Source organism: Pleurodeles waltl, chromosome 4_1 (assembly GCF_031143425.1).
Source record: "Pleurodeles waltl isolate 20211129_DDA chromosome 4_1, aPleWal1.hap1.20221129, whole genome shotgun sequence".
Classification (NCBI taxonomy): domain Eukaryota; kingdom Metazoa; phylum Chordata; class Amphibia; order Caudata; family Salamandridae; genus Pleurodeles; species Pleurodeles waltl.
The window spans coordinates 472,544,371-472,566,707 of record NC_090442.1 but is presented as its reverse complement, the minus strand read 5'-3'; positions in this window follow the sequence as shown (position 1 = coordinate 472,566,707).

The following is a 22,337-nucleotide window of genomic DNA, read 5'->3' as shown; positions in this document are numbered from 1 at the left end:
AAGTAAGTGTTACAGTGTTAGCTCGTGGGTGGCCTGAACTCTGGACTTTGTTCCTTTCCAGTGTGACCTTTTTTAACCTTTCAAGCGATATTTGCTTCTATGCGCTAGAAAACATTAATTCTTTAAAAATTCATATCTCCGGTTCGCCTTGTCTGATTTTAATCATTTTGGTGTCATTTTAAAAATATAAAATAGAATCTATTTTTATAAATTGGTGTTGGATTTTTATTGTGTTTTGTGCTTTACTTATTTACTGTTTTGTGATTTTTAAATACTTTACACAATTGTCTCCTAAGTTAAGCCTTGTCGCTCTTTGCCAAGCTACCAAGGGTTGAGCTGGGTTTAAATTATTGAGACCTAACTGGACCTAAGTGGAGGTTAGTGGCCTGTTGTTAAGTGTAGGTACTTACCTGCCCTTACCAGTAACCCACTTTCCAACAACACTCACTGTGGGATGGGGAATGTTCAGTAGAACTCTCTCCTTAGCGTAGGCAGACATGCTTACCAGCAGGACCCCCTTCAATGCGAACTCCCTGTGAGAAGCTCCTTGAAACTCAGCCATGTGCAGGATACTGGCCTCACCAGCACACTCCATGGCACAGGACAGCCGCAGGTGGACTTCCTACCAAGAGCAGAGCCTCGATGATGAAGCGAAATAGGTGAATGCAGCCTCAGTGCCGCACCAAGGCTGCTTTGAAGAGCAGGACCATGTCTGCAAAAGGGCCACCACCACAGCTGAGCAGCTTGCCTGAAAAGGCACATGCACTTGAAAAGCCGTAGAGCGCTGCACAGCCGGGAACAACAGGTAACGCACCCTGCCCATCGGTCACGCAGCAGGATGCTGGACGGCAAACACCGGCAGAAAGCAGCAACCAGCAAGCAGGGTCACAGAATAGGATCACGGTGCACGGGTGGGAGACACTGCACTTCCTCTCGTCACCTATTTGTGAGGTCACACTGTGTGGCCTAAATAAGGTGCGCTGGACCAAAATAAGGAGGCAACGCCAGTTATATACTTTTACTACCCACAAGGCCCAGAGCCTTGGGCCCTTTTTATTCTCCACCTGTACACGTCAAGTCTAGTACCATTCCTGCCATGAGCGACTGGGTCACCCACGTATTCCCCCTCCCTCACTCAATAACTTGGGATGTTCCATCACAACAATCACCTCTCCTAGGGATTCAGGCTTCAGCCTCCAAGTGGGGATTTTGGAACATGGCCTTTGCCACTGCAGATGTAAAAGCACTAGGTTATGATTAGGGATGGTACGGCCAGACATTCTATGTTGTGGACTAGGCTATGGACCTTGGGTGTGTATAAAAATGTGTCTAGTCATATGTGTAAGTCATGCATGATTGAAAAAAAGGTGTAACCCCTGCCTGGTCATTCCTACATCTCCAAGAGTCTTCGAGACCCCATCTCCCCTGCCAGTCTGCAAATGTACGAGGTTTTTGGTATGTCAAGTATTCGTGCAACGGGGGTGGGAGTGATCTTTGAAAGGATCCACTATACAGATAAAGTCTCCCCCAGTGATAGTGGATTGTGTTAAGAAGGAGGCTATTGTGGCTGATAGCCCCAAAAGAAAAGCACACTACTCTATGTTGGGCCTGTACACATTCACAATGGTTACATCTCTGCCATTAAGTCTACCAGGCACTACCACGTATCTTCCCTCTTGGTAGTGAACTTCTCTTTTGGTGATTAAGTAATAAACTGAGTGGTGCTGAATTACCACCAAATCTTCAAGTCACTGCTATAAAGTGCATGCTCGCATTCACCTGTTGGTTAGTTGACTTTCCCTGAAAAATTTCCATCTAGGTGGCTCTAATGCAGTGTTGCATATATAGGAATGTGTTTGGACTTTTGGGAATCAATTGCACAGGCCCACATTTGCCTATAACTCAATCAAAAAGTCAAGCATGACACCTTGAAACTAAACCTTGAAACTACATGTATATATATTTGTTCTAAGCTCATAATGGCCCCTGATGGCACACAGGAAAGTTTAATTTGGTGTGAAATTAACAAGTCAAGTATAGCCTATGTAAACCCTGGCAAATGTATTTATAAAGACGACTGTGCAATCTGAAGCTAGCTGTCTCTGGGATGATTTGCCTAAAAGCTGATATCTTTAATGAAAGCCCACTTTAAAGATCAATCTGAGGAGCACTCGCTGGTGACTAGGCTCTCGTGAATCACCGCACCTTCAGGAATACCTGAACCTTTCCCAAGCCAACAATCCAACACTAGGAAAAACGTAAGATGGCTAGGGTAAGGTTTGTTTTGTTTTTCTTACTCGTATTCAGCAGAGGGTGACAGAATGTGATAGTAACCTGTGCGTCGTGTGTGCTCTGAAAAGATGAAAACAGTATGTGCATGAGCGTAGGCCTGACTGCTAAAAGTTAACAATTGTTGAAATTTTTTTTATAAACACTTCCGTCTTGGCAAGTGTAGGGATGCAGTGATTAGCTATATAACTGCAACAGTTAGGTGTACTTTACAATGTCGTGGATTGTGGTGACAGGAAAGTTCTAGGTTGTTCCTTTTTGTGATAGATTTTCTTTCTTTTCTGTTTTGGTAAAACGAGGGCCACTTTTTTATTTTTTATTTTTTTATTTGTTCATTTATCGTTGCAATGATTTTAATTATTCATGGAATAAAAATGTGAAATAAAAAATAAAAACAGTTATTGAAGTCACTGTACTGACAATACAGCTCACTTGACTATTGTCCGGAAACATTATGGAACAGAAACACAAACGTGACATTGCACAACCTTGCCGCCCTCACACTGTTAAGCCTCGCTTGTCGTGCTCTGGTTGAGCAGTCAGGGCCAGTCTCCCTCGACAATAATGTAAACCTACGTTTACATTCTGCAGCCAGCTACCGGGATACCTGGCACAAGTCGCGCTTGCTTAGATGGGGCTGCAGTGTTCTCAGGGTTGTAAAACCAATTCAGTGCTCTCGTTTGCTAATGTTTGAAACCTCCATTTTATCCTTGCAAGTGGTGCCTCAGCATGGCTGATTTCCTTTGTGTTACCAGACACTTGTTAAATGGCTAGACCCTTGTTGCTCCGTCGCCATGGGAGACCGTGGTAATTACGTTTTTTATGAATCAGGTGCAATACGACATGTGCCACTACACTGACAATAGAGGGTGCGCGAAAAACTCACGTTTTCAACAAGCAATACCCAATCAGTGTTTGTTTTGAGTAAATGCCAACTGTAAAACTATTTTATTCTTCTGAAATATAATCAAGGTTTTGAATTCTCAAAACACCAGCACGTACTTCGCACTCCACTCTGACAGTCTCTTACATCGCGCAGCCGCTATTGGGGGAAGGTTCCCTACTGTAATCTTTCGGCACTCCATCTCAAAGTTAAAATTGTATTCACATTTCTCGCCTAAAATGCTTGCTGGCGAAAGAGTCACGTATCGGGCACATTAGCAATCCTACATTATCGCTTCGCCATCTCGGTTTAGCATTACGCCTGTGAAAGATTTCGAAAACAGAGGACGCGCCCACCATCGAGAAGCAGCGGTTTTTTTTTCATCCACATTTGTTTCTTATTTAACAGTTGCTGACAAATCCAATCATTTTGCTCAGCTTAACAGTTTCTGCTAGCTTGGTCTATAAAATGATTTCATACAACCTGAAAAAAAAGAGATATTCCCATTAATTTTGTCGTAGGCCAATCTAGCAGAAACAAAATACGATTTGGCGTGTAATTCCATTAAAGCTGCGACGTTGCTCTTGCGGAATAGTGAAGATTTAAGGGTTTACGTACAAAGCTGCAGATTCAGTATGCTGCTTCCATGCCTGCTGCCTCGTGTTTGGCAGCCACATGGAGAACCTGCGGGTAACAAAGCGTCATTTTCTCCAAAAAGCACAACAGAAAGAGCATACATTGAGATCGCACACTAACATTTTTAATAGGAGCCCCACTACCGTGTTGTTGCTTCTTGCACCCTATTTGGAGTGCTATACTAACAATGTGATTTAATCAGACTGACTTCTGGCTTTTTTCAATGATACGTGCATTCCGTGCTTAATTTGAGCAGGTGGTTTCTGGTGCAGGCACTGGAACTTAATTGCCAACACCAGCACTTGATAGCTGCCACATAGTGGCACTGTTTTTTTGTAATTTACAGACGAAACATACAACTGATACCTGCCACCCAGGCCATTCTTATAGCTTTGGGGGCTCACTTGTAGAAGCGTGATTGTTAGGAGTTGTGTAGGTACAGCGATTAGCAGCACTGACAGGGACAATATGGGGTGCAAGCTGCGGTGGACTCCTGGCGAGGGCCCTGGCACTTTTTTTTTTTTTTTACAAACTAAGCACTGTGTGGATTTGGTTTTTACGAGGTTTTGCAGTTGTTTTTCATGCCTATTGCCAATCCCAGTTCATTAAAATGTTACGGGTTCTAGAAATTAAAAATATATGCATTTAAGAAAAAAAACTAAATGGCCAGTCAACAGGATAAAAGGTTATGTGATGCCATGTGGTGTCATTTCAAGGGATGGTATCAAACAACATGTTACGTAATTCCTGCCACGTCTTGATGGCATCATGCCACTGATTTTACTATACCAAAATGCGCCCTCTAATCCCATATGCAATACTCATCAAGTCAGGCTACCTGCCCAGTGAACTAATGTATTTTGCAGATTTCTCTTTCCTTTTATCGTTTTAGGGTCGAGCCTGCAAGTGCATGCACTCTGGTATGCATCTCATTTGCAGGACTCTGTTGTGTACAGTAAAGGATTTGGGGCCATATGTATGAACACATTTTCCCATAGACATAGAATGGGTAAAAACGTTTGATACATCTAGCCCTTTACCAGTTGTTGGCTCGCCCGTCCGCTGCTCCCGAAATGATTGACGTATTATTTTGATCTTTTTAACTTTGAGTGCCCTGCAAACAGAAGGCTTGTGAATGGCAAAAACATGACCAGCAGGACAAACAAAATTGCAAAGTTTTAATTTTGATAGCTAATGTTCTTTTATTTTGCCAAGTCTTCTTTTATCACTCTGCACTCATTTTTAGGGTCGACCACGCAAATCGCTCTGTGCCTGGTGTAATCTCTCTCTGAGCTTTTAACCACGTCCATGTTACACCCATCAGTTTGGCTGGTTCATGGGCTTGCCTTTTAAAATTCACTTGATATCGTTAGTGGAAGGCATGCATATGTCATGCCTTTTCCAGTGTTTAGCCCTCCTCAAGCGCACCGGCCAACTACTGAAAACATACAAGGCTCTGTGTTTTCCATTCGGTTTCTGGACTACTTTTACTCTTTATTTCATAGGCAGCGCGATCTCGCTGGGCAGTAGTCGAGCGCTTTGCATGACATCGACCCTGTTACATGGATAATTGCACTTTTGCCAGTTACATGGATAGTTGCATTTTTGCAATACGTTTCACTGCAAGTAAACTGTTTCCCTTTGTGTGTCTGCTTCATGCTCATGGTGGCCGTCGGCTCGCTTATGTGAAACTGTTTTACTTTTAAATTTCAGTTTGTGTGGCAAGAAGTGTCCGGTTAGGAGTTTACAACGCTAATAGCTTTAACTCGAGCAAACGCGAGACCCATTGCATTGCAAATGCTTGTTTCCTGTTTTTGCTTGTGGGCACTGGTCTCAAAACATGATGATTATCTTGTTCTATTTCTTGCAAAGCGACGTTGTTTCTTTATTATGTGTAATTTCTGAAATTATGCTTGGGCACATAATCGAGAAGCACACTCTAATTTACCCCACTCCAATCCCCCCACTGCAATCCACCCCACCTCACCCCACAACAATCCACCCCACCCCACTCCAATCCAAACCACTCACCCCTGTCCAATCCACTCAAACCCACCCCACTCCAATCCTCCGAACCCACCCCAATCTAATCTGCCCCACTCCAATCTACCCCAATCCAAACCAATGCAATCTGCTGCACTCCAATCCAAAACAATCTGACCCACTCCAATCTGCCTCAGTGCAATCCAAAACAATCTGCCCCACTCCAATCTAAAAGAATCCTCCCCACTCCAATCTGCCTTACTTTCATCCAAAACAATCTGCTCCCTTCCAATCCAAAACAATCGCACCGCTCCAGTCCAAAACAATTTGCTTGACTCCAACCCAAAAATATCTGACCCACTCCAATCTGCACTAATCCAAAACAATCTATCCAACTTCAATCTGCCCCAAAACAAACTGCCCAACTGCAATATGCTGCACTCCAGTCCAAAGCAATCTGCCCCACTCCAACCTGCCCCTGCTATAATCCAAAACAATCTGCCCTACTCCAATCCCAAAAAATCTGCCCCACTCCAGTCTAAAACAATATGCCCAACTCCAATACAAAACACAATGCCCCACTCCCATCTACGCCACTCCAACCTGCCCGCTCCAAAACTGTAGGAGGCTGGCCTGGCTTGCAGTGGATATCAAGGGGTACTTACACTCTGTACCAGGTCCAGTTATCCCTTATTAGTGTAGAAGAGGTGTCTAGCAGCTTAGGCTGATAGAAAAGGTATTTTAGCAGAGCAGCTTAGGCTGAACTAGGAGACATGCAAAGCTCCTACTATACCACTGGTGTCACATGCACAATATCATAGGAAAACACAATACACAGATATACTAAAAACAAAGGTACTTTATTTTTATGACAATATGCCAAAAGTATCTCAGTGAGTACCCTCAGTATGAGGATGCCAAATATACACAAGATATATGTACACAATACCAAAAATATGCAGTAATAGCAAAAGGAAGTAATGCAAGCAGTGTAAAGTTACAATAGATTGCAATAGGAGCACATAGGTATAGGGGCAACACAAACCATATACTCCAAAAGTGGAATGCGAATAACGTATGGGCCCCAAACCTATGTGAGCTCGTAGAGGGTCACTGGGACTGTAAGAAAACAGTGAGGGTTAGAAAAATAGCCCACCCCAAGACCCTGAAAAGTAGGTGTAAAGTGCACCTATATTCCCCAGAGAGCACAGAAGTCGTGATAGGGGAATTCTGCAAGGAAGACCAACACCAGCAATGCAACCAAAGTGGATTTCTGGACGAGAGTACCTGTGGAACAAGGGGACCAAGTCCAAGAGTCGCGACAAAGTCGAGAGTGGGCAGATGCCCAGGAAATGCCAGCTGAGGGTGCAAAGAAGCTGCCACCGGATGGTAGAAGCTGTGGATTCTGCAAGAACGAAGAGGACTAGGAACTTCTCCTTTGGAGGATGGATGTCCCACGTCGTGAAGAAGCTTGCAGAGGTGTTCCCTCGCAGAAAGACTGCAAACAAGCCTTGATAGCTGCAAGGGTCGAGGTTAGGGTTTTTGGATGCTGCTGTGGCCCAGGAGGGACCAGGATGTCGAGACTTGGATGAGGAGACAGAGGAGGCGCCCAGCAAGTCAGGGAGCGCTCACAGAAGCAGGCAGCACCCGCAGAAGTACCAGAACAGGCACTTGGAAGAGGAGTGAACCGGAGCTCACCCGAAGACACAAAAGGGAGTCCCACAATGCCGGAGGACAACTCAGGAGGTTGTGCACTGCAGGTTAGAATGTCGAGGACCCAGGCTTGGTTGTGCACAAAGGAAATCCTGGAAGAGTGCACAGGAGCCGGAGCAGCTGCAAATCATGTGGTACCCAGCAATGCAGTCTAGCGTGGGGAGGCAAGGACTTACCTCCACCAAACTTGGACTGAAAAGTCACTGGACTGTTGGAGTCACTTGGACAGAGTTGCTGAGTTCCAGGGACCACGCTCGTTGTGCTGAGAGGGGACCCAGAGGACCGGTGATGCAGTCTTTTGTTGCCTGCGGTTGCAGGGGGAAGATTCCGTCGTCCCACGGGAGATTTCTTCAGAGCTCCTAGTGCAGGGAGGAGGCAGGCTACCCCAAGAGCATGCACCACCAGGAAAACAGTTGTGAAGGCGGCAGGATCAGCGATACAAGGTTGCAGTAGTCGTCTTTGCTACTTTGTTGCGGTTTTGCAGGCGTCCTGAGCAGTCAGCGGTCGATCCTTTGGCATAAGGTGAAGAGAGAGATGCAGAGGAACTCTGATGAGCTCTTGCATTCGTTATCTAAAGAATTCCCCAAAGCAGAGACCCTAAATAGCCAGAAAAGGAGGTTTGGCTACCTAGGAAGGAGGATAGGCTAGCAACACAGGTAAGAGCCTATCAGAAGGAGTCTCTGACGTCACCTGCTGGCACTGGCCACTCAGAGCAGTCCAGTGTGCCAGCAGCACCTCTGTTTCCAAGATGGCAGAGGTCTGGAGCACACTGGAGGAGCTCTGGGCACCTCCCCTGGGAGGTGCAGGTCAGGGGAGTGGTCACTCCTCTTTCCTTTGTCCAGTTTCGCTCCAGAGCAGGGCTGGGGGATCCCTGAACCGGTGTAAACTAGCTTATGCAGAGATGGGCACCATCTGTGCCCATCAAAGCATTTCCAGAGGCTGGGGGAGGCTACTCCTCCTCAGCCCTGACACCTTTTTCCAAAGGGAGAGGGTGTGACACCCTCTCTCTGAGGAAGTCCTTTGTTCTGCCTTCCTGGGCCAGGCCTGGCTGGACCCCAGGAGGGCAGAAACCTGTCTTAGTGGTTGGCAGCAGTAGCAGCTGCAGTGAAACCCCGGGAAAGGTAGTTTGGCAGTACCCGGGTCTGTGCTAGAGACTCGGGGGATCATGGAATTGTCTCCCCAATGCCAGAATGGCATTGGGGTGACAATTCCATGATCTTGGACATGTTACATGGCCATGTTCGGAGTTACCATTGTGACGCCATACATAGGTAGTGACCTATGTATAGTGCACGTGTGTAATGGTGTCCCAGCACTCACAAAGTCCGGGGAATTTGCCCTGAACGATGTGGGGGCACCTTGGCTAGTGCCAGGGTTCCCACACACTAAGTAACTTAGCACCCAACCTTTACCAGGTAAAGGCTAGACATATAGGTGACTTATAAGTTACTTAAGTGCAGTGGTGAATGGCTGTGAAATAACGTGGACGTTATTTCACTCAGGCTGCAGTGGCAGACCTGTGTAAGAATTGTCAGAGCTCCCTATGGGTGGCAAAAGAATTGCTGCAGCACATAGGGATCTCCTTGAACCCCAATACCCTGGGTACCTCAGTACTATATACTAGGGAATTATATGGGTGTACCAGTATGCCAATGTGAATTGGTGAAGTTGGTCACTTGCCTGTTAGTGACAAATTTGGAAGTAAAGAGAGAGCATAACCACTGAGGTTCTGGTTAGCAGAGCCTCAGTGAGACAGTTAGGCATCACACAGGGAACACATACATATAGGCCACAAACCTATGAGCACTGGGGTCCTGGCTAGCAGGGTCCCAGTGACACATAACAAACATACTGACAACATAGGGTTTTCACTATGAGCACTGGGCCCTGGCTAGCAGGATCCCAGTGAGACAGTGAAAACTCCCTGACATATGCTCACAAACAGGCCAAAAGTGGGGGTAACAAGGCTAGAAAGAGGCTACTTTCTCACAAAAACAATCTGCCCCACTTCAACCTAAATCAATCTGCCCCACTCCAATCTGCTCTAATCCAAAACAATCTGCCCCACAGTAATCTGCTGCACTCCAGTCCAAAACAATTTGCCCCACTTCAATCTGCCCCACTCCAATCCAAAACAATCTACTCCACTCCCATCTACCCCATTCCAATATGCCTCACTCCAATCCAAAACAATCTGCCCCACTTCAATCTGCCCCACTCCAGACCAAACTGCCCACTGCAATCTCAATCTGTCCCACTCCAACCTGCCCCACTGCAATTCAAAACAAGCTGCCCCACTCTAATCTGCCTCCCTCCAATCTGCCCCACTCCATTCCAAAACTATCTGCCCCATCCATTCACCCCCAATCAAAACCAATCTGCCCGCTGCAATCTGCTGCACTCCAATCCAAAACAATCTGACTCATTCCAATCTGCTCCACTGCAATCCAAAACAATCTGCCCCACTCAAATCTAAAACAATCTTCCCCACTCCAGTCTGCCTCACTTTAATTGAAAACATTTTGTCCCACTCCAATCCGCCCACTCCAATTCAAAACAATCTGCCCCATTGCAATCCACCCCAGTCCTGTCTACCCTACTCCAATCCAAACAATTGTGTAACTCCAATCTGCCCCACTCCGATTCAAAACAATACGCCCCACTCAATCCAATCTACATCACCCAAATCCAATCAACCCCACTCATCCTACTTCACCCAACTCTAATGCAATTCACCCCACACCACCCAATCCACCTGACTCCAACCCACCCTAATACAATCTGCACCACTCCAATCCACCCCACTTCAAATCACCTTAATCTACCCCACTCCAATCCAATCCACCTCACCCCTATCCAATGCACCCTAATCCAATCCACTTGACTCAATCCAATTCAATCCAATCCAATCCACCGACTCAATCCAAACCACCACACCTCAATCCACCCCATCCCACCCTAATCCATCCCTTAATCTAATCCACCCCACTCAATCCAATTTACCCACTCGATCCAATCCGCCCCACTCAAACCAATCTACCCCACTGCAATCCACCACACCCCAATCCAACCCACCCCAATCCACCCCCATTTCAATCCACTCCACTCCATCCCACCCCACTCCAATCCACCTCACTCTAATCCACCCCACTCTACTCCAATCTATCCCACTCTACCCCAATCCAATCCATCCCACCTCATTCAAATTCAGTCCACTGCACTCCAATCTAATCCATACAGCCTACCCTACTCCAATCCACCCCACTCCAATCCACTCCAATCCATTCCACCCAATCCAATCCACCCAACTCCAATCCACTCCACTCCAATCCAATCCACCCCTCCAATCTGCCCCTCCAAAACACCCTGCTCCAATCCCCTGCTCCAATCCACCCGCTCCAATCTACCCACCCCACTCTACTTCACTCCACTCTAATCCACCCCAATCCAGTCCAACACACCACACCACACTCCAATCCACCCCACTCCAGTCCAATCCATCCCACTGCAGCCCACTACACCCCAATCCAATCCACCCATCTCATTTCAATCCACCCCACTCCAATCCAGTCCACCCCACCCCACTCATTCCAATCAACATATTCAATCCCAATCCAATCCAATTCACCCCACTCCATTCAGTCCACTCCACTCCAATCCAATCTATTGAGCCCACCCAACCCCACTCCACTCCAGTCCAATCCAGTGTCACCAACCCCACTCCAATCCAGTGAATCCAATCCACCCCACTCCATTCCAATCCACTCCAGTCCAACCTAATCATCCCACTCTACCCCACTCCAATACAATCCACCTAACTCCACTCCAACCCAATCCACCCTACCCCAGGCCTATCACTCCAATCCAAACCACCCACCCCAATCCAATCAAATCCACCCCAATGAAATCCAAATCCACCCCACCCCATTTCAGCCCACCCCACTCCAATCTAATCCATCCCACACCAAGTCACCCACTCCACTAAATCCACTCCATGCTACCCCATCCAAACTACCCCACTGTAATCCAATCCACCCCACTACCTAAATCCACTCTAACTCACTCCACCTATTCCACCCAACTCCACTCTATGACACTCTCTGCCACTGAACCACTGAAATCTACTCCCCTCTACTCAATTCTGTGACACTCTACTCTACAACACTACAACAAATTCACTCTATGACACTCTACTCCCTCACTCCACTCTGACATTCCACACCACTAACATTTAGGTATGCTGAGCAGCAGCCACACTGTTGTACAAAATGGCAAAAGACATTCCCAAAGCCAGCAGCTCATGTATAGGCAATATCTGTTGGCTTTGCCAATGCTTGTTGTTTTATTGGTAGAATAACCTCAAGGAAAATTATCCTTGTGTTTCCTGAGCCACCACTAACTCATCGGAAGGCACGCATAGAAAGAGGAAAAAGCCACGCAGGCACCCTGCACTACGGTGGGTGCCTGCCTGCGTTGGTGCTAGGCTACCTAAATGGTGCCAGTGCAGTGGGAAAGGAAAGGAATGCACCGTGGGGCATAGATACGGCACATTCCTGCCATTTCACTTTGACTCGAAGCAGAGCAGCAGGGTGACTAGCTGCGCTGCCTGCGCCAAATCCTCATCTTTCCACAGCACATTATTTCGCACAACCCAGTTATGTCAGGTTTTACAATTTTATCTGTGATTTTTAGAAATACAAATACAAACTAGCACCTTGACTTCTTAAAAACAACCCCTAGCTAAAGCAACCACCAGGCCCCTGAGAAACTATTTTAGAACCCTTGTAACCAGATTGAGAAGCTGCCCAGATGCCAATGAGTCCTTTCTGTTCAAGTGCGCTAGATCTACTGGCAACTCTGTGACACATGGATAGTCCTTATCTGGTAAAACAGCTTAAGTAAATCACGTGAAGGCAATATATGCACCATCAATACAATTACGTAAATCTCCAATTAGTCCAGGATTCCCATCATAGGCATCCCTACTGCTTATGGACAGCTAGCTGCAGAGCGAGCCTCTCACTTTTTTCATTGTACCTTATCTTGTTTATTTTGTTGCCAAGATCTGAGTTTACATCAATGAAACCAAAACAATAAAAAATGACTTGGAAAAAGTACCACGTGTTCCAAGATTACCAATCCCTGTTGAATTATTGGTACAAAGCAACAGGTGTCTGGTACATAGTGCCAAGAGTATTTAATCCTCAGCTTGCATTTTAATAACCGCAGATATTCTTTCTTGCCCTTATCGAGTCGGCCATATTAATATTTCAAACTCCAGCTATGAAATGTGGGTTCATTTTCTACAAAATATCTTACTATTGGTAAAGCTTTCGAGAGAGGTTTTGCAAGACCAACAGCTAAATCATGTGAAACCAGACCCACCTTTTATTTGCCAAGGACGACTGGCCTTTTTGTTTATAGATTGGAATTTTGACTAATCCAGCCTAACTTCTATAGCCCCCAAACCGAGGCTGATAGCCAATAAAGAGAGTGAAGGGGACAGATGTCTATTTTATTATGTTGTGAAACCTATAGCCAAAATATATGTGGCAATATGGCAGTGTTGATCATTATGCCTTGCAAATCACTAAACTCTAGGGGTCTGTGAAACTGATTTGTCTAGGCCGCACAGCATCCGACTGAAACCTATTACTGACCTGGTGCTCCGTTCCAGGCATGCACTGAGGGCAATGAACCACAAAGAGGATGTGACACAACCCTTCTTCTCCAGACTCAAAGTCAGGTTTTGCCTCCTGTTGAAATACTTAACATGATGATCGACGAATGCGGTTGAGAGCTGTGCAGGGCAATAATCCCATCATGCATTATTTCTGCAACATCACAGACATAGCAGAAATGTCATCACCTGCCTTGTTAAATGTAATGACATCATAGAAAGTTCAATAACGTACTTTAACACCAAGGACAAGATTTCGCTTTAAGTAACCGATTGAAAACTCGAGGATACATGGAATGGTTATAACAGGTCCAGCTAATGAAAGTAGTCCCCCCAGTACGTATCAGGCAACTCTTGTACACCACCTTGCCTGCTTTCTTCTTTTACTATTGTACTCCCATTCTATAAAGTTCTCAGTTGTTCTGTAGCCAGGTTAACCCTGTGCAAGTCACACACATCGTTGTATATGGTATTAGGTGAAAAGACCAAACAATGATGTAAAATACCAAAATTCACAGATTAAAAGTTTCAAAATGTTTGATAAATTAAAAAAAAGTAAGCCTGAAAAAAATCTACATTGTCTGCCCTTGCCCAATTAAAAATTAAAATAAAACACAAAGATTAACAGGTAAAATTAACCCTTAGGGTTAGGACTATTTTGATGCTTCATAATCATACCAAGGCACATGAACATAGAAGAAGACTGGCCAGGTCACTGTACCTTTTTGGGAGAAACAGGCTACAACCTCTGGTAGAGGTTTCTGTTTCTATTGAAGAGAAATACAGAACCGCTTCCAGAAAAAGAGGCACACACCATGCTCATCTCATATCTTGCCATATTCACAGTATTACCACTGTCACAGTCAAACCTCTCCATTGAAAAGGAATATTGTTTTTCTAACAATTTTGACAAGCAACAGGAACACAAAGGGCTTGTCATAGTATCCCAAGCATGACGCCAATTACCATCGAATGTATGTTTCTACAATCCTCTTCCAATTTACTTAAGACACCAAGCAGTTGAATAAACCCCATGGCATATCTCCTCCCTTTAGCATAAGGCACGGAAACACTAAAGCCACCTCAAACAATAACCAAGGACACACACCTATGGATTCTTCACTTTCTCATGACTTTTCTTGAGGCACGTATTAATCGGTTGCAAAATGTGCTTGATTGCAAAATTCCTTCCAAGAATAAAATTCATCTTAAAAATTCCAAACCTCACCCATGCCCACAGCCTGATCAGTGCTAATCTCCTCAGTTGAAATACTTCTCAACACATGCACAGGCTGCATGTGAGAAGTGTGGCACAATTTGAGGGAATCTCCTCAGCAGAGTCTATCTCAACACCTTTATTCCAAGTACACACACACTTGTTCACGTGGCTGTCCTCTGGTTGAGGAACTGTGTTAACACTTGCACACTTAGCACACACACACTTGGTCATGGGCTGACCCTCAGCTCAAAGTCAGTATCAACGCATAAACTTCCAGCATAGCCACATCTGTACACAGGGCTACACCTGGTCAAGTTGTGCACAACGTTTGTACTCCAGACCAAATTGTGTGCTCACCCGGGAGTACAAAACTCATCAATACACATGCAAAGCAATAATAACCCACATACTCTCAAAGGTGTAAATTACATTGCACAACCTCATGCTAAAACAGGAAAACACTTCCTGAATCTAGCAGAGTACAGTAAGTTAAGATAGGTGGTTTAACAGAAAACTTGAAATGGGTAACTGCACATTTAACTATGAAACTGTAAATGTCACAACTTTACATTTATAAGGATAGGTAATAGAAATCCATTGTATAGATTCCATTTAAAACAGCAAATCTGACAAAGCCAACAAAGCATGCACTGGATGTAATGTTGCGTAAACTGAGGGCCATATTTATGGGGGTGTGGCGTAGGGGAGCTCAGCAAGTCACCTTTCTGCGCTGTCATATGCCAGAGTGAAAGTGCACAACTGCACTGTATGTATGCAATACTGTGTATTCATGTCCTTCCCCATGTACTGGTGCCATTTTGGCAGCCTAGCGCACCTTTCTGCACAAAAAACAATCCAAAAAGGCGTTTTCATGGAAAGGGGAAAAAACAAGGAGAAATAGGAATATTTCTCCTTGTTACACGTGCCTGGGGAGGTGTAAGGGTATGACACATTCCCAGGTTTACAAGTCCTTGTAAATCTGGGAATGCGTTAAAACCCATGGGAGCTGCGTGGGAAAACCCACCACAATGCCCATGGAACACCACCTTGGTGCAGAGTAAGGAAACACAGAGACTTGCACTGCCTTACTCATATCTATGAGGCCATTCAAAGCCAATCAAAGTGACTTTACATGGCCTCATAGATATGGTTGAGAGGTTTGCACCACTGCTGTATCACTAAAAGTGATACACCGGTGGCAGAAGCCTCTCATAAATATGTCTCTGGCTCAGTTCTTCAAGGTTTATTAATGCACCAGTGCTGAATGTGAAAGACAGGTTAGTGTAGCTACTCAGTACCCAACCCAATATGTAAATGAGGTGGTGGCAATCTTTTGGGTTACTACTAGGGAGCAGTGGTAATCTGAACAATCGCCCATTAATGATTTACACACTCAAGATCACTAGAAATGGAAGAAACATTTCAACATATTTATGTTAAAATAGATATTTTAAAATGCAGGGATTTAGTGCACATAATATTGGTAACATCACAGAAGATAATAAAAAGCAGATAAGCTTTTCAATAACAGTGAAAACAGGGAACAATCATAACATCACAACCATCGCAATGTATAGCCCTCACACCCTAACTGTGCTATCTCCAAGCACTATGCCATTTATAGCAGATGAATAAATAATGAGCCTGAGTGTCAGAGGTGGACCACATATCTGCACAACAGAATATGTTATCTGTTTGGAATTACTTGTCATTTTTTTTTAGCACAAGGCCAAGAGCTAGAATATTGTGCATGTGCTAGGAGAGGACACAATCCTGGTACCAGTTTGTGAAGGCAGAATGGAATAGGAAGTCTTGCTTGAGGCGTCTTTGGCTGAGATGGAATCTGGTGCCGTACCTATCTTGATCTGTGATTCACATTTGTGACCGGGGTGAAGTTTCCCTCCTTACAAAGTTGTCAAGTGATAATCCTTACATACTGATTCCTATTATACATTGGAAATTCTGACATAAATTGAGGGATGTCTGACATAGGTTATGAGTGTTGAGGTGTGCACCAAGATGTTTCCTTATGGAAATATAAGATGAGAGGAAGTCAATTCAGACTGCATTATTTTGGCTGTAGATGTTACATGACCTTGAAAAAGACACCAGTCCCAGAATGATATCACACTATGGGGTTTGTTGATGTCTATATCAGAATTACCTCACACTTTCACTGTTCTTGGAAACATAGGCACAGGTAACATCTGCGTCAAAGGCAGATATGTTGATAAACCTGCATACTTTGAAGAAAAGTTGCAGCTCCCATAGTCAAAGATGGCATCCCCCATTACCTACGGTGGACTTGGGGCCAAAGGTAAACAAGCTCGATAGGCTAACTAATATGGAGCCTTTAGCGAACATGGAACCTGTCCTTTATGTGTTTAAGAACCTAAAGCTAAAAGAATGAATCCTAAAAGCAAGTAATTAAAATAGATAAAATTATTGAAGGAAACAGACATCAGATTTATGATATCCCTGGACTAACTTCTAAGCTAAATAGTCAATAAATTATCACCGATGTGGTTTAGATTGACCTTGCTTATGAGGCATATTTATTATATATTTGCAGAACATCAGAAATGTACATTTGATGAGATAGTAATTTATCACATGTTCAATAACATGTCTTCAAACGGAAATGAAAACGGGGTCTCTGAGCTGGAAGACATGAAAGTCACATTATAACTTCAATCTCCCTAACACTAGAACACAAAAATCTTATAGAAGTGGAAGAAAACAAAATGTAACAGGAATCACATCTTAAAACTAGCAGAACTTTACTCACTAAAGTTTATAGTCTTTATTTTCCTTTCATTGCCCTCAACAGGATGAAACTCTGTAACTCTCTCTCTCTCACACACTGTGTGCTCAAATTGCTCAAAGCCTCATCAAACTGTATAATCTTTTTTTCATTAATTACTCTCAAGCGAATGATACTCGACATTCTGTTTCTCTCTCCACACTACAAACACTTACTTCTGTGAAGCAGCACTACAACAGCAGGTGAGAGTACGTGGCCGCACAAGGGCCATATCATGAAGCCGTTTTCTATGTTGCTCGAGTACAGAATGTGTCTGCTCTGCACTTCTTTTTCCATTCTTGAGCACTCACATTAACTCCAAATATCTCTGTGGTAGCGCATGTTTTGATGACAGGAGAGCTCGGAAAACACACAACAGTAATTGCCTCTTTGTGCTTTAGACCTCTGTTGTCAGAAAAGCATGAATTAACTCGGGGATTTTTTGAGTTGATATATATGCTGAAGACACCAAAAAAGCATGCCCGGACCCCCTACTGCACTGGCACAATAAACCCTATTAAAAAAAGCCCCCTAGTTATCCATGTCACAGCTGATGTTCGTGTCTCCCTTTTCCTGTTCAGTATTGATGGGCGGCCCAATTTTGCAGCGTGGACTGAGCTTGTCCTCTTTGTCTTTGCATATTAAAAGCTTTCTTTGCTCATCTTCAGTTTATCAGTAATAAAGTGCATTACTGTTAAACCTGACAGCCTTAGGGTGGTCACCCCTAACTTTTTGCCTGCCTCCCTCCATTTTTTTGGACACTGTTTTTACTGGTTTTTAGACTCTGTGCACTTTACCATTGCTAACCAGTGCTAAAGTGCATATGCTCTCTCCCTCTAAACATGGTAACATTGGATCATACCCAATTGGACTATTTAATTTACTTATAATCCCCTAGTAATGTGCACTGTATTTGCCCAGGGCCTGTAGATTAAATGCTACTTGTGGGGCTGCAGCACTGGTTGTGCCACCCACTTAAGTAGCCCCTTAAACTTGTCTCAGGCCTGCCATTGCAAGGCCTGTGTGTGCAGTTCTACCGCCACTTCAACTTGGCATTTAAAAGTACTTGCCACGTCTGGCTGGGTTTAGTTGACAGCTCCTTGTGCATTCACTCAGACACACCCCAAACACACAGCCTGTTCCGTGGTGAAAAATCCACTGCACGCCGAACCGGGACGCCGCCGCTCGACTTCGCAAGGAAAAGATCGACGCGCCGCCTGCGGTGCGACCGGAACTTCGACGCACAGCCGACCTGGGACGACGACGCACGACTCCCAGAGGGGAAATTGACGCAGCGCCTGCCGTGAGGGAGAAATTTTCCCGCATCGCCCACCGGAACTACGCAGAGCTTGCCAACAAGCCCAGGATTCCACGCACAGACCCCGGGGCGTCTGAAAACCCCGCAACTCGAAGAGGAGGACCGTCCGCATGCCGGAAATCAACGCAACGTCTTTCCCGTGTGGAAAATAACAACGCAAGTCTGTGTGCGAAGGGGCGAAACCGACGCACACTCACCGTTTTCTAGGCATCTCCTCCTCTGCGGCCCTTTGCGGAGATTTTTCATTCAAACCAGGTACTTTGTGCTTGAAAGAGACTTTGTTTGCTTTTAAAAGACTTAAGACACTTTGGGGGTCATTCTGACCTCGGCGGTAAAAGGCCCTTACCACCGGTCAGAAGTCCGCCATTCTACCGCTGCGGCCGCGGTAAACCGCCACGGTCATTCTGACCACCAACTGTGAAACCGCCAAAAATCCGACATCCAAGGAAGGCCGCCTCATCCGCGGGCCGCGGAAAACTGGAGATGACCAAACCTCCACCGTCACGCCAACACAAACACGCCCATGCCATTCTGACCCATGAATCCACGCGGCGGTCTTTCAACCGCGGTATTCCATTGGCGGTACACACCGCCGCGCTCAAAATACACACACAGCTCCAAAACACAGCCACATTGGACATTTTGAAATACGCACACCTGAGACACATACAAACAACACACCCACACATCCAATCAACTATAAAACACACACCCACATCACCCACAAACCCCCACTAGTTGGAAATCGGAGCGAAGGCGAGAGCGAGAGAGATAGAGATAGAGAGAGCGAGCACAGCAATAGAAAACCCCAACACACACAGGAACCCAACTTCATCACCCACACCACATCTACGCACACATCACCACATATCACCACGCACATCACCACAAACACCACCCCACACCTCATCCACACCACCCCAAAGACACCCAAGGTTTTCGGACCAAGAACTCCGGGTCATGGTGGAGGAAATCATGAGGGTTGAGCCCCAGCTCTTCGGCACACAGGTGCAGCACACCACCATAGCAAGGAAGGCTGAGCTATGGCAAAGGATCGTAGACAGGGTCAACGCTGTGGGACAGCATCCCAGAAATCGGGAAGATATCAGAAAGCGATGGAACGACCTACGGGGGAAGGTGCGGTCGATGATCTCCAGGCACAACATCGCTGTGCAGAAGACTGGCGGCGGACCCCCACCCACTCCACCCCAATTCACAGCATGGGAGCAAGAGGTGGTAAACATCCTGCATCCTGATGGCCTCGCTGCAGTACACGGAGGAATGGACTCTGGTAAGTTGAATCTCAACTACTTCACCCCCCCCCAACCACTAGCATGCCAACCACCCCCCTCACCCCCAATCTCAACCCCCCAGCACACAACCTCCCTGCCAATGTCTCACCAGCACAACCCACCCTAAACAACACCAACCCCTGAATGCAAACACAAACCATAGACAGCCACCACCAAAGCATGACCATTGCACATACCCATACACCCCCGCCCCCAACCCTCACAACACCTCCCACAAGGGAATGCCAGCACTGGGGGACAAGGGCACTCAAAATGCACGCCATGGCACACACAGAAACAATAACCATACTCCTTTACCCCTGCAGGGCCCGAACGCCAACACACCGCCACGGAGGGTCCAGATTTGTCCATCCCACCCCCAGAACAGGCCCCCAGCGAGGACAGCAGCTCTGTCGACCTAGAACCTGATGACCAGCCCAGACCATCGGGGACCTCTGGACAGTCGGCTCCCCACACACAGACACAGGCCACAGCAGACCCAAACCCCTCTGGGAACACCAGCACAGCTCCCACCCAGCGGGCCCATGCCTCTGTCTCGCGGACGCGTCAATCAGCGGTGTGTCCGCCACTACAGGGCACCCAGGCTGACCCAACACCCCAACAACAACAGGGACCTGGGGGCAGTGGTAGTGGGCACACCGTCCAGGGGACAGAGGCCCGGGGAAACAGGGCAACTGGGAGGGCTGCTGTGCGACAGGGGGGGGAGGACAGGCCCAGGGAACCGACTCTCCAAGAGGCCCTCACCACCATCATGGGAGCATATCATCACTCCCAGGAGACGATGGCGACGGTACTGGCCAGGTTCACCGAGATCCAGGCACAGCAGGAGGAACGGTACATGGGGTTCAGCAATGAACTCAGGAACATCGCTACCGCTATGGGGACCATAGTCCAGGCCCTCAACCGGATACAAACCACATTGCGGGACTATGTGGCACCGCAAAGGGCCCCTGTCACTAGCCAGGAACAGCCTACCACCTCCGCCGGCGCTAGTGGTCAGGAGGCCCCCACAGAACGACGGGCCACCAGAACCCCACCTCCTGCTGAAGAACAACCACCCCGCAAGAGGAACCTGAGATCTCAAAGGAAGACAGAGTAGGATGCCAAGCCCCCCGCCAGCCTAATATCCCCCCGGATGTCATTCCACTGTCCCACAGTGTCACCCTGTCCAACCTTGAACTGCCCCTGCTCCATCCTTCCACAGGCATATGGACAATGCACCTGTGCGACCGAGAACTGGACTCTGCCATGGACATAACTCCACCCTCACCCATCACCGTTTTAATATCATGTACCAATATATAGCACTAAAAATAAATCACTCATTGCACAGAAATCATTCTGGAGTCAGCCTGTATTATTTACAAATGTATAACACATTACTTATCAATAATGTTCTGTTATTTATGTGTGGACAACATACCGATGTCAATAAGCATTAGTCCATGGGCTAACCAAGCAGAAGTCACACAGTGGGTCATACAGCACTGAAAAGGGAAGGGAAAATCATCAGTTTAAAAGAACTGGGGGGAAATACACAAAGTAAAGATGCAGGGGGCTTTCAGTAAATGTTAAATGGCGTGGGTGATTCCTACCTGTGTGCTACTGAAAATACTGTTGGATAACTCTGTCCCTGTTGTCTGGGTCGTCCTCTTCGTCTTCCTCCTCTTCACTCTCCGCAGGCTCCACAGCTGCTTCAACACCACCATCTGGACCATCCTCCTGCAGGAAGGGCACCTGACGTCGCAATGTCAGATTGTGAAGCATACAGCAGGCCACGATGATCTGGCACACCTTCTTTGGTGAGTACATCAGGGATCCCCCTGTCATATGCAGGCACCTAAACCTGGCCTTCAGGAGGCCAAAGGTTCTTTCAATTATCCTCCTAGTTCGCCCATGGGCCTCATTGTACCGTTCCTCTGCCCTGGTCCGGGGATTCCTCACTGGGGTCAATAGCCAAGGCAGGTTGGGGTAACCAGAGTCACCAATTAGCCACACACGTTGTCTCTGTAGCTGTTCCATCACATAAGGGATGCTGCTATTTCGCATCACATACGCGTCATGCACTGACCCAGGGAACATGGCATTCACATGGGAGATGTACTGGTCAGCCAAACAGACCACCTGGACGTTCATCGAATGGTAACTTTTCCTGTTTCTGTACACCTGCTCATCGTCTTTTGGGGGTACTAAAGCCACATGGGTCCCATCAATGGCACCAATTATGTTATGCAGGCAGACACCCACCCAACAGCCATCCACCTCACGACAGCCTCCAGCACAAGCACCTGCACCCAAAGACAGCACACCTGACTCTCCTACAACCACATCCTCTTCCTCCACTTCCATCACCACTTCTCCTACCTTTTACCTTGGACCTAAGAAAGTTTTCCTTGCTAATCTTGACCTCTTTCCCTCCACTGACCCACCCCCTCCATCTGCAAAGAGTCCCAAGAGCACCTCAGCCACCACCAGCCCAGCTTCGAGTGTCACTGTGGTG